This window comes from Castor canadensis, chromosome 6 (assembly GCF_047511655.1).
Source record: "Castor canadensis chromosome 6, mCasCan1.hap1v2, whole genome shotgun sequence".
NCBI lineage: Eukaryota > Metazoa > Chordata > Mammalia > Rodentia > Castoridae > Castor > Castor canadensis.
The window spans coordinates 152,734,771-152,746,660 of NC_133391.1; the positions used below are offsets into that span (position 1 = coordinate 152,734,771).

At 34.0% G+C, this 11,890-nt stretch overlaps 1 non-coding gene across 1 annotated transcript; it reads right to left on the reverse strand.

Moving 5' to 3' along the window:
- Positions 1-1,928: 1,928 nt before the first annotated feature.
- LOC141424451 (U6 spliceosomal RNA) lies at positions 1,929-2,033 on the reverse strand. The gene has a single exon (XR_012449376.1). It is a non-coding gene; the product is annotated as a U6 spliceosomal RNA (small nuclear RNA).
- Between the last annotated feature and the right edge of the window lie 9,857 nt (positions 2,034-11,890).

Below are 11,890 nucleotides of genomic sequence, written 5' to 3' on the forward strand. Positions count from 1 at the left end.
AACTTGATCCCTGTCTTTCATCCTGTATCAAAATCAACTCAAAGTGGATTGATGACCTTAATCTAAGGCCTGAAAATTTGAAACTCCAAAATTCAGTAGGAAATATACTGGAACAGATAGGTACAACTTCCTAAACAACTCAAAAGGCTCAGCACCTAAGAGTAACAATAAACAAAAGGAACTACATCAAACTAAAGAGCTTCTGCACAAGAAAGGAAACAGTCACCACCCTCAAGAGACAGCCTACAGAATGGGAGAAGTTCTTTGCCAGGTACTCATCTGATAAAGGACTGATATCCAGAATCTACAGGGAGCTCAAAAAGCTCAGCCCCCAAAGAATCAACACCCCAGTGAAGAAATGGGCACATGAATTAAACAAGAATTCTCAAAGAAAAAGGTACAAATGGCCAGTAAATACATGAAGAAGTGTTCAACTTTCCTGGTTGTAAAAATAGATGCAAATCAAAACAAAATTTAGATTTCATCTCACCCTAGTTTGAATGGTTATAATCAAGGATAAAAACAGGATACACTTAAGACACCTGTACACTGATGTTCATTGTGGCAGTATTTACAACACCAAGCTCTGGAAACAACCCAGGTACCCTACAACTGATGAATGGATCATGAAATTGTGGACACAAGGAAAAATGACATGGTGTTTGGAGGTAAATGGATGCAATTGGAGTGAAGTAAGCCAGGATCAGAAACACAAAAGCTGCATGTTTCCTCTCATATGTGGAAGATAGAGCCAAAGATAAACATATACACAAAAACAAGCATGATCATAAACAGACACAAATATAAAACATGTTTGTAACAGTGGAACTACTTTATAGAATTTGGGGAAAGAGGAAAAGGAAAACAGAATGATAGAGTATCGGTAAAAATGCATACCATAAGATGTGAAGGGGATGTGTACTTAAAGGTGTTGGAAAATGGAGGATGGGAGGTTAAGGGGTAAGACAGAGTATTCGAAGGGAGTGAAAAATAAAGCACACCCACAGGGGGCATAATTTAGACATCCCTTTGAACCACAATTTAAATATTAATAATGAAAACCAGGACTTTAAAGTAGTCACAATGTGTTGAAGGAAGGAGATTATGGTGATGGTATAAAGTGGATAGACTTTATATCTCTATAGGAAACAAAACTAAAAAACTTCTTGCAATTGCAGTTAGTTGTGTGGAAAGGGGGTTGAGAGGTAGAGATGATGGAGGCAATGCAAATAATTTACAACATAAGACTAATTGGAAGTGTCACTACAACTCCCCCCATACAATGAATATATCCTAATAAAAATTTTCTGTAAAAGAACTGGGAGGGAAAAAATTAATAAAAGAAGAAGGATTAAAAGAAGGTGAATATTGTTCATGTACTTTCATTTTCTTTATTGTTGTACTTGTACATTGTGGTATCATAGTACTGTTGTACTGGGGTATTTTGTGACATTTACAAAAGTTCTTATATCACAGTTGAATTCACCCTCACCATCATTCCCCTTTATTTCCCTTTCCCATATTCCTGGAATAGTTTCAACATGTCTCATTTTTCCATTTACCTTCATGAGTACATAATATTTCCACTACATTCAGCTTCTTTCACACTTTCCATATATTACTTCCTTACACTGATACCTGCCCCTAGACAGGACCTATTTTACCTTCCTATTCTCTGTTTTGGAAAGAAAAAAAAGGCATTTTGTTTGTTTAAAATAGCTCTGTGGGGAGTTTCCTTATATTTATAAATCAAATTTGTTCATGCCCTCTATATTTCTCCTTTTTTCTCTTAGTCCCATTCTTATGGAGATTTCAACAAGTATAAAATTCTATACTCACTCTTCTATAGGAAGTACATCACCCATATTCACCTTCTTAACTTCCTTTTTTTCACTCTCCCTCTCCTGTGAGTAACCTCCCCTTAGTGTAAAAATATGGAACACTTCACAAATTTGTGTATCGTCCTTACATATAAGCCATACTAAGTTTATCTATATCATTCCAATTTTAGTGAATGACTAGCAAAAGTTAACAAAATTTCTAGTGCTACAAGATATAACTATTTTCCCTATTTTTTTTTGTTCCATAATTTTAATAACAAACATGTTACTTTAGATATCAGAGATATTTCTTTTGCTGCCTTTTTTATTGTTTGAATTTTTAAAGGATACATTTTTTCTATTTTCCTAACTAAATATATCATGATGAGTTTCATATTTTCCAATATTCCATAGAGGAGATTCTACTAAGTGCCCTAATATTTGCTAAAACTTCATCTTAAGTAATTTATAATATCATAATATCATTAAAGACATATTTTGAATGTGAAGAACATCCATGGGTCAAAGTTATTCACTGAATCTAAAACAAACTTAAAGACAAAATAAAATAAAATCTAGTTCACTTTCTTCCTTATCCTAGTACTTTTGGCAGTGAATCACTGCTTTATTCTGTCATAAGATAAAAGCTTGTCTATTTATAGAAAAAATTAATAGGTTAATAAAATATTTCCCATCTCACTGTCTGTTCTTTCAAGATGTTCTCCTGCTCCTCAATATTCCTACCTGAACTTTTGTATATATGTGTATTTGTGAAAATTTGAGGTTCATGTGTAGAGAAGTAATCATGGTGAGATTTGTTCCCACTACATAAAAATTAAGATCTCAATGTTCGCAGGAATTTTTAAACTTCCCTCCATATTTCTATCTGAATTCAAGAATTATATCTAGCATGTTCAAGGATAAAAGTTCAAGGATTTTTGGCTTATTTTAGGAACTGTGAAACTTGGCTCATTTTTATATTAGCAGCAACAAGTATTCTACTGAGTAATAGACATATTCAAATATAATGAATAATTAAATCAATACTTTAGATATGAGCATAATAAAATAATCTTCCTAGCAGGTGCTTTGGAAAAGATTTTAGTGTGAAGTTTATTAATATTCAAAATACAATACACAGGATAGCTTTTATTTAGTGAATAGTTAACAGTATTATAATTGTGAGAAAGTTATTCTTTAATAAATGTTGGGTAGGTATATTTCAGGAGAATGTATCTATTTTTTCATGTCAAGTCATTAGCATTTGAGTTTCAACATACTTTTTAATGCTTCTAATGCTTCTAATAACAGTGTAAAATGACATGAGTAATTCATTATGGATCATTTTCATATAGTGACCTATTCTGGGATTTCAATTAATGAGATTTACATAACAATAATAATCTTGTTTATTGAGAAATAGTATATCACATAGAAAACCAACAACATCTAATACTTCCTGGACCCATTGTGAGATGGACTCAAGTTAATAATGAAAGACTATTTTATTAAAATTTTCATTTATATAAAATCATATTTATCCCATACTAAGAACTGCACTTCATTCAAAAATATTAATTTATTACTCAATTAGGGACGGGTTCTCTCCTAGTCTGTGGAATTTTTGTGAATTTCAGAAAATCATCAATATTAAATTTAAGGAGCTCAAAGTATGTTAAATCATATTCATATTTAAAATCCTTTTATAAAGACATTTTGCTGTTATGTTTCTAAAACAGACTCAATCCCAAAAAATTAAAACCAAATAATAAGATTTAAGTAAAAAGAAAAGTGATGGAGAAATCTGAAAAAACAATGTCATACATTACCTTAAAAAATATAATTATATCTTTTAACTTTTACTCTTGAAAAATAAGGACAGGTGGGCCTTTTCTCTGTCTTCCAAAGCAGGAGATCTGCAACATAAAAGAAGTTAGGTTATTAAATAAGAAACTTTTCTTGTATTTTTTAGCTAAATATTGCAGCACCAGGATCTATAGTAATCAAAGTCATTCACCAGAATTGCTGTGCACTGTACGAAGGCCAACTACATCAGCAGTCTGTCAAAGACAGGATCATTTTTTAATGTAGAGAAGGCAGTAAGAAATAAAATGAAATTTCTGCCCTTTAACACTTCAGAACAGGGAAACTGATTCAGTCTGCACCATTCCAGTTAAAAGTAATGAATGTATTTTTGTACATGTTCAAGCCACAGAGTTTCTGATGGGCCTTCTTTTTTAAAACCTCTAAAAATAGAACATTTTCTCCCTCTTCACTTATTTTATATGAATGGCAGCTGCCTCAAGTAAATGAGATAGAGTATTTCTTCTTGGATCAGGTGTTAGTTCAGTAAGATTAATAAACAGCACAGCTTAGTTTGATACTTGAAAAAAATAACTGCTTTGTTATTGAACTGCACATGGAATTCTACTCCATAAGCAATAAACTGCAGTACCCCAGGCCTAACTCAGGGTAAGTTGCAGATTTTTTTTCTTCTTTTTCTTTTGGTAGTACTGGCATTTGAACCCAAGTCCTCACACTTGCTGGGCAGGAGCTTTACCACTTGAGTCAAATTCCAGCACTTTCTGCTTTAGTTTTTCTGCAGGTAGTGTCTCAGGCTTTTTCCCGAGGTCAACCTCAGACCTCAATCCTCCTACCTATATGTTTCCCAAAAAGCTGGAGTTACATGCTTGACCTGCCTCATTCAGACACAATTTTTTAATATGTAAAATAGTATTTTCCCTAGTTTTCCTGGTATTCAACTTATAACACTGACTTTGGTTCATTTTAAAAACTTCTGAGAAAAAACACATTTTTCTTATTCTCATTCTTTATTTTTATAATATTCAATAATTTTCTTCTGATATAATGATATATTTTGACACTCTCAAAGCTCTATTAGTATAAGATTTTTAGCAATAGGTACTATTTATGTGGTGCTTATGTAGAGTTCATTAATTTAGATATCTGTTTTCACAACATTCAGAATGATGTCTGTGGTTGTTAGAAACACTCTCAGTTGATGGAAAATTCTATCAACAACATTAATATCTTTATTAGTAATGTCTTTGAAATAAACATTACATATTTAACAACAAATTATTTTTAATATCATTTAAAGTGAAAGCATTATTTCTCTGCATGTCTATTAATATTATAATCACATTGTGTTACACTGAAAATGATTCTCTATAAATATTGAGGTCCTAATCCTAAACTCTGAAATTTATGACTGTTTTCCTCATATAGCAAAACAAAACAAAACCAAGGGTCTTTGTGGCTGGAATTAAATTAACTATTTTGAGAAAAAGGTTTTCCTGGAATATCATGTTATGCCCTAATTGTCATCAGTTGCATCCTCTCTGAGAGCAAAAGACAGGAAGGTTTTACACACAGAGAGGAGAGGTGATTTGAAAGGAAAGAGCAGAGATTTTTTTGAATAATGGTTCTAGAGGATGGAGTTATGGTACCTCATTTGAAGGAAGTCTTGTAGCCACCAGAAATTGCTGACTCTTCACCTTGGCTTGTAGATGGCCATCTAGCCTCATCTTGTCCCATGGACTATCCCCTGAATGTGAATCCATGTTTCTCTTTGGATATGTCCTTATCATCTGTCTATTAGGGAATTATTGGTTAGCTTTCTGTCACTAAAACAAATATCTGAAATTAATAAGTTAAAACAAATGATTTATTTTGGCTTATATTTTTGGAGATTCCAACCCACAATTGGCTTACATACAGCTTTTAGGCTTTGGTGTGAGGATAACATGGCTGGAGTAAATAAATAACACACCTCAAAGCCAGGAACAGATGTATAGAAAGGGAAAGAGACTGGATCATGAAGTCCCCTTAAAAGGTATTCTCTCAAGGACCTCAAAACCACAATTTAAAGTTCTACTGCCTCAAAAGAGCAATTTTTAAAAAATTATTTTGTTCTTTTTCTTGTATAAATTTCCTCATTAAAATTGTATTTGATTGATCAAGGTTTATACTCATGAGATTCTCTAATGTTTCAGTTTATTGTGGTATGTATCAATAGCATATAAACTCTTTTCTATAATTATGATCATTAAAACTATTTTAGCTAAAATTGATATGGAAAATCTTGCCTTAAACTCACTTAAAATTTCCAGCATAATTTCTGAGGGTCAAATTATTTTCTGGTTCTAGTCTTATTTGATATATCTACTATAAGTTATATAGAAGCAGATTTTGAAAATGGTTCATCTCAGAAAATGTATCATTTAATACACATATTAAATCAATTTATAACAATCTTATCCACAATTCAGCTATTTTTATTTCTTGTTTTATTTAAAATCTTTTCTTTTCTCTTTCTTCATTTTTTCCTGTATACCTTTAAAAATATTTGTGGAAAATTTCATGTTCATACTATATATTTTTCCTATAGATCTTTAACTTAAATGAGCAAATCAAAATTTAAAAACAGCTTTAACAACAACATAGTCACCACATACACCTCTAATACACACATCTTTAATAAAAACAAACTCAAAAATATCAACATTTGCCATTTCTATTATAGCATAACAAAAACATTTAGGATGGTTGTTTTGATTCCTCTCTCCTTCAAACTCTAACAAGGAGATTTGGTTTATCTCTTAAAATAGCTTTGTTATTTGTAAATTCATAATACTTAGCAACAAAATGAGGAATCAGTTTTTATGATCTATTATACATTACGGTGTCTGTGATTATTGATGATGTATCATGTTCTTACAGATTAAATATGCAATGTCTTTCACCAGCAATGTGTTGAATACTTTGTCCCAACTTTGGTGGTGCTTTTTTAGGAGGTGGTAGAAACTTGAGGATTTAGGTTCTAGCTGGAGGAAGTAGATCACTCACTAGGAAAGTTTCTGTAAAGTTTCTACCTGATACCTCCTCCCATCCTTTATGTCTCTGCTTCCTGTCCACCGTGGTGTTGAAAACTTCTTCCACCATATTCTCCCACCACCCTAATGTTCTACCCAAGTACATGGAGCCAAATAACCATGGGTTGAAACTTCCAAAACCATGATTTGTCACAGTAATGAGATACTGACTAACAAAAACCTGGAACCAGAGAAGTAGGGATTACTGCTGACATTAAACTGAGCTATGTGGTTCTTAAATCTTTGGAACTGGTTTTTGGGAAGAAATGGAAGGGCTTGGAGAAGCAGGTTAGAAAAATCTTAAAGTGGGTGATTCTGAAGTGACCTTAGAATCTAAGAAGATAAAACAAGTATGTGTATAATGAAGATCTGGTTCATGAGGTTTTAGAAGAAATTGAGTACTCTAACTGAAGGTCATTTGTGTTTCCTTGTATCAAAGAATTTGTCTACATTTTCTTCATGTTCTGAAAATTTGTAGAGGGCTGAGTTTAAAGATGACCGACTAATTAATCTCAAGGAATAAATGAAAAGGTAATGCAGTTTTGGCATGATTATTGCTAGATAATTTGAAGCTTTACAGTGAGAATTCAAAGAATTTGTTTCAAAGCAAAACTTGAGTTCGGTCAGTAAAAAAAAAAGTATAAAGTTGGGACTAGGAAGGTATGGTTTCTGGAGCGATTGGCACAATTCAAAAGTAGCTAAGTATTTCATATCTGTATAATAGAAATGCTGACAAGAAGACACCTCAGGAATTGTACAGACCTTGAGCCTCAAGGGTATAAATGTGTGAATTCATTTAGAAGGCTTTACGCTGACAAGAGACAGCCAAAGGGACATTGTATTACCACTAGGCCACTGTTAATGTTTGAATGTGGAATACCTCCCAGTCTCATGTCAAAAATTTGGTCCCCAGATGGTGTCACTATTTTGGGAGGTTCTGGAAGCTTGGGTATGTGGGACCTGGCTAGAGGAAGTAGATCACTGAAAGCATGTCCTTTAAGGTATCTTGTTACTGGCTCCTTTCTATGTCTTTGTTTCCTGACTCTCATAAGGTGAACAGTTCTCCTCTGCCATACACCCCCACCACTGTGATGCCCCATGCATATTCATGGGGCCAACTGACAATGGAATAAACCTTCTGAAGCCATGAGCAAAAATAAATTCTTACTCCCTAAGTTGTTTATGTCAAATATTATGTTCAAAATGACAAAAAAATAACTAATACAGAACATTGGTATCAGAGACGTGAGATCATGCTCATGACAATGTGCTTCTTAACTTTTGGGACTGATTTGTGGAGTAATTTGGAAATATTTGCATCCATAATTGAAAATCCCTCAAATGTTTTAAACAAAGATGAGTGGGTGATTCCGGTAGAAACTCAAAAGAACATACTGTTGATAAAAATGTGGATAACTTAAAAAGCATTCATAGCTTTTAGATGAAAATGAGGACACTACTGAGAATCAAACTATAGGCCATTCGTGTTACATTCTAGCACAGAATTTGTCTACATTTTGTTCACGTCCTAAAGTTTTGAATGAAGCTGAATTTAAAAGTAACGATCTGCTTAGTTTGGTGAAGGACATTTCAAGACAACATAGCACTCAGTCTCTACCCTGGTTATTACTGATCGTTTTTATTTATGTTTACTGCCAAAGTCAGGAGCAAAATGCAAGAGTGGAAAGATTTGGGGAAAAAAGCTGGTTCAGTGCACAAAGGAGCACGCTTGATGTTGTGGACAGGAGGTCATGATTGTTAAAGACATTAGCACTATTAAAAAGAAATTAAGTAATTTGCACTGGGACAACAGAAATGATGCCTTGAGAATATTATAGGAATTAGATGATCCTGATCCATCTCTGAATCAAGTGTATAAAGGCTTTAGCTTATTTGACAGACTTTCCCTTGAGAGTTGCCTCTGTGTCATCCTGCTGTCAAAGGGATGCCTAGAAAAGTGTTTTTCCTGGGACTCATTTCACCAGGTTCATCAACTCAGGCACTCAGAGGCTATTAGAGCCATGGTTCAAGGTAGCTGGGCTGGGCTACCACTCAAGATCATGGCTGACCATGGAGTGTCCACATGATGCTGCTTTTGCTGGTGTGTAGGTTGTAGACTGGTGATATGCAACAGAGTTAGAATCCATGCAGTCCCTGAGCTTGAAGCTGTTAGGATGAAATCTAAGCTGCAATAGAAATCCCAGGGAGCAAAAGCTGCCAGAAACATGGAAGATCTGCCAAGGACAGCCATAGCGATGTGTGAAGCCCCTTCAAGAAAGGGACCACTCCTTCCTGTCTTTCTCTCTCTGCTTTTTGTCTGCCTCAAAGTAAACAGTCCTGCTCTGTCCCACTTCCACTGTCAGATGTTCTGCCTAAGTGCAGAGAGTTGTGATCATGGACTAAAATCCTGACACCATTAGTTGAAATAAATATTTTGTCTCTTACCTTGTTTACATCAGGTATTTTGGTCACAGTGATGGAAAAAACTAGCACAACTGATGAAAAAATTATTTCCTCAGGATTTGATTAACTGTACTCAGCTTGACTACTGCTCAAACTGGCCATAATTCTTGGCATCATGCATCCACATGATGCTGGTTTGCAGGTATACAGAATGCAAGAATTACAAAGTTATGGATGCTTCCACCTACATTTCAAAGAAAGGTGTAGCAGTTCAGTCAAAGTGTGACAGGGCAAGAAACCTTGCAGGCAGAACCTCTGAGAGGGTAATGCATGAGGTTGTGAGACCTAAGCTGAAAATGTAATGGATATTTCAGGAAGTGACAGATGTCAAGAACATGGAATATATGCCAAAGAAATACCCAGGCAACTATTGGAGCCTGCCCAAATGAGAGGCCATGTTTACTGCAAATGGCAAGCCCATAGGGATGGGGCTGCCCAAGTTCATTGGAGCCATATTGTGACACCATATGTCCCAAATGCAGGACATGAAGGCATAGGACGTAATCTGCTCTGAGGGGTTTTAGTCTTGCTTTTTTTCCCATTCCTCGTTTCCTATGCGATGCTGATTCTTCCTTTTTTGAATAGATATGTTTACTCTGTGCCATTATATATTCAGAGTATTGAGCTTATTTCCTGATAGGGGTACATAAGTAAAGTTTGTCTTGAGTCTCAGGGATACTGACTTTTGAATAATACTGGAGTCCATTTTGGAGATGAACTAAGTACATTTGCATTTTGACATGCCATGAGCCTTTGGGGGTCATGGATGGCCTGCTATTGTTTGAATATATGTCTCCCCCAAGCTTATGCTTTGATTGCTTGGTCACCAGCTGGTTTGGGGAGGTGGCAGAAGTTATAAGAGGTGGGCCTAGTTGTAGGAAATACACCACTGGAATATGACTTTGATGATTAACCTGGTCCCTGATTCCTCTCTGCTTCTTCTCCTTCATTTCTAACATAAAATAAAGAATCTCCTTCACCACTTACTCCTGCTATGAATGTGCTCTGTGCCCGGGTATGAGGCCAATCAGCACTGGACTGAACACTCTGAAATGATGAAGATGAATATTTCTTCCTTCACATAGTTTACTCAGCTATTTTGTCACAGTGGTAAGAAAATTACTAACAGGCACTTATTTCTAAGTGAAGGGAACACATATTAAAAGCTATTACCACAAAGAAATAAGCATGTGTGGTTATGGATATATTATTTAACCTGACTTAATCATTCTTTATTGTACATATGTATAGAAAATTTCCATTGTATCCTATATGTATATATAATTATTATTTGTCAATTTAAAAAGCTGAAACCTGAAAATGACTTAAATACTCTTCAGTGGTAAAACTGAAAAATAAATGGTAATACATATAAATAAATATTGCACACTTGTTATAAATAACTTGTATGTGTTCCTGCCTTGATATGCTTGGTTACTTTTTAAGTGAGAAAAGCAAGTTTCAAAGTACTATGCATAATTCAATTTCAACTCTAATACAAACAAAATAACTAACAAATTTACATAAGTGTCTCTGTGTCTGTATTTTCTATGGCAGTATTGTACTTTTTAAATTCATGAAGAATGTTGTAGTCACTTAGAAAATAGACACAGTCATTGCCTAAAGGACCTAGAAAATATTTTATAATTTACATGGTTAAATTGAACATGGACTATTCTCCAACACAAATATTAATAGAACATTTAAATTGCATTACATACCAAGACCATGTTGTCAAGAAATGCTTAATATTAACTACATCTTATGTTTTTAAGTTTCTTGTGTATATTTTTCTTGTATTAATTCATTTTCATTTCATTGAAAGTACCTTCTTGACTACTCCTCTTTTCTTGAAAAAATGTATAGGTAATACAACTTTGATTTATTTCTTCAATTTTACTGTCTTATTTTTATTCTTTAGTATATATAGATACAGAATTAATTTTGTAATCTCCCTTTCTTGTAGCACTCACACACTGTATATGAGTTTTCTATGCTTATTTATAATATTAGTTAACATTACCAATATTAAGAGTTTTGATCCATCAGCCCTATTTTAAATGCTTTTTTAGAAGTACTAAAAGAATTTGAGTTTACATGTTTTATAGTTTTGATTGTACTTGTGTATTCTCATTCAGCAGGGGCTGAATAACAACATATTCCTACAGTAGGGAAAAGTGGTCTTCAGCACTCCCAGCTTCTGTCAGTAGCTACTGTACCTTCTCTAGAGCAGTTACCCCTTGACTGGATCTGTTTAAGAGATATTTTTGTTAATTTATTGTGGGACCAATAATTTAAACACAGAAAGTAAGAGATAATTGGCACAGCACAGCACTAATAAAATTCATACTTAGACATTCTCTTCCAGTTTAAAAGTCATCTTTCTTGCTCTAATGCATTTGGGGAATGATACTTTGTAATCTCTCTCTCTCTCTCCTTTTTTTTTTTGTTGGAGACAGGGTTTTCTTAAGTGTTCCAGAACTCACAATCCTCTTGCCTCAGGACTCTGAGTCTGGGGTTACAGTGTCACAACATATGACAAAATCTCAGCGTTATGAAGTCTGATAATTTTGCATGTTTAGTACTATGCAAGTTTTAAATTAACTTTGTCTTCTGTAGGCAATCTGATATTTTTGGAATTATATCTTCCAGAAAGACCTCTATGGTTCTTCTTATAGGGGACTCTTTAAAAAAAATTCTCACGTCTTTAAT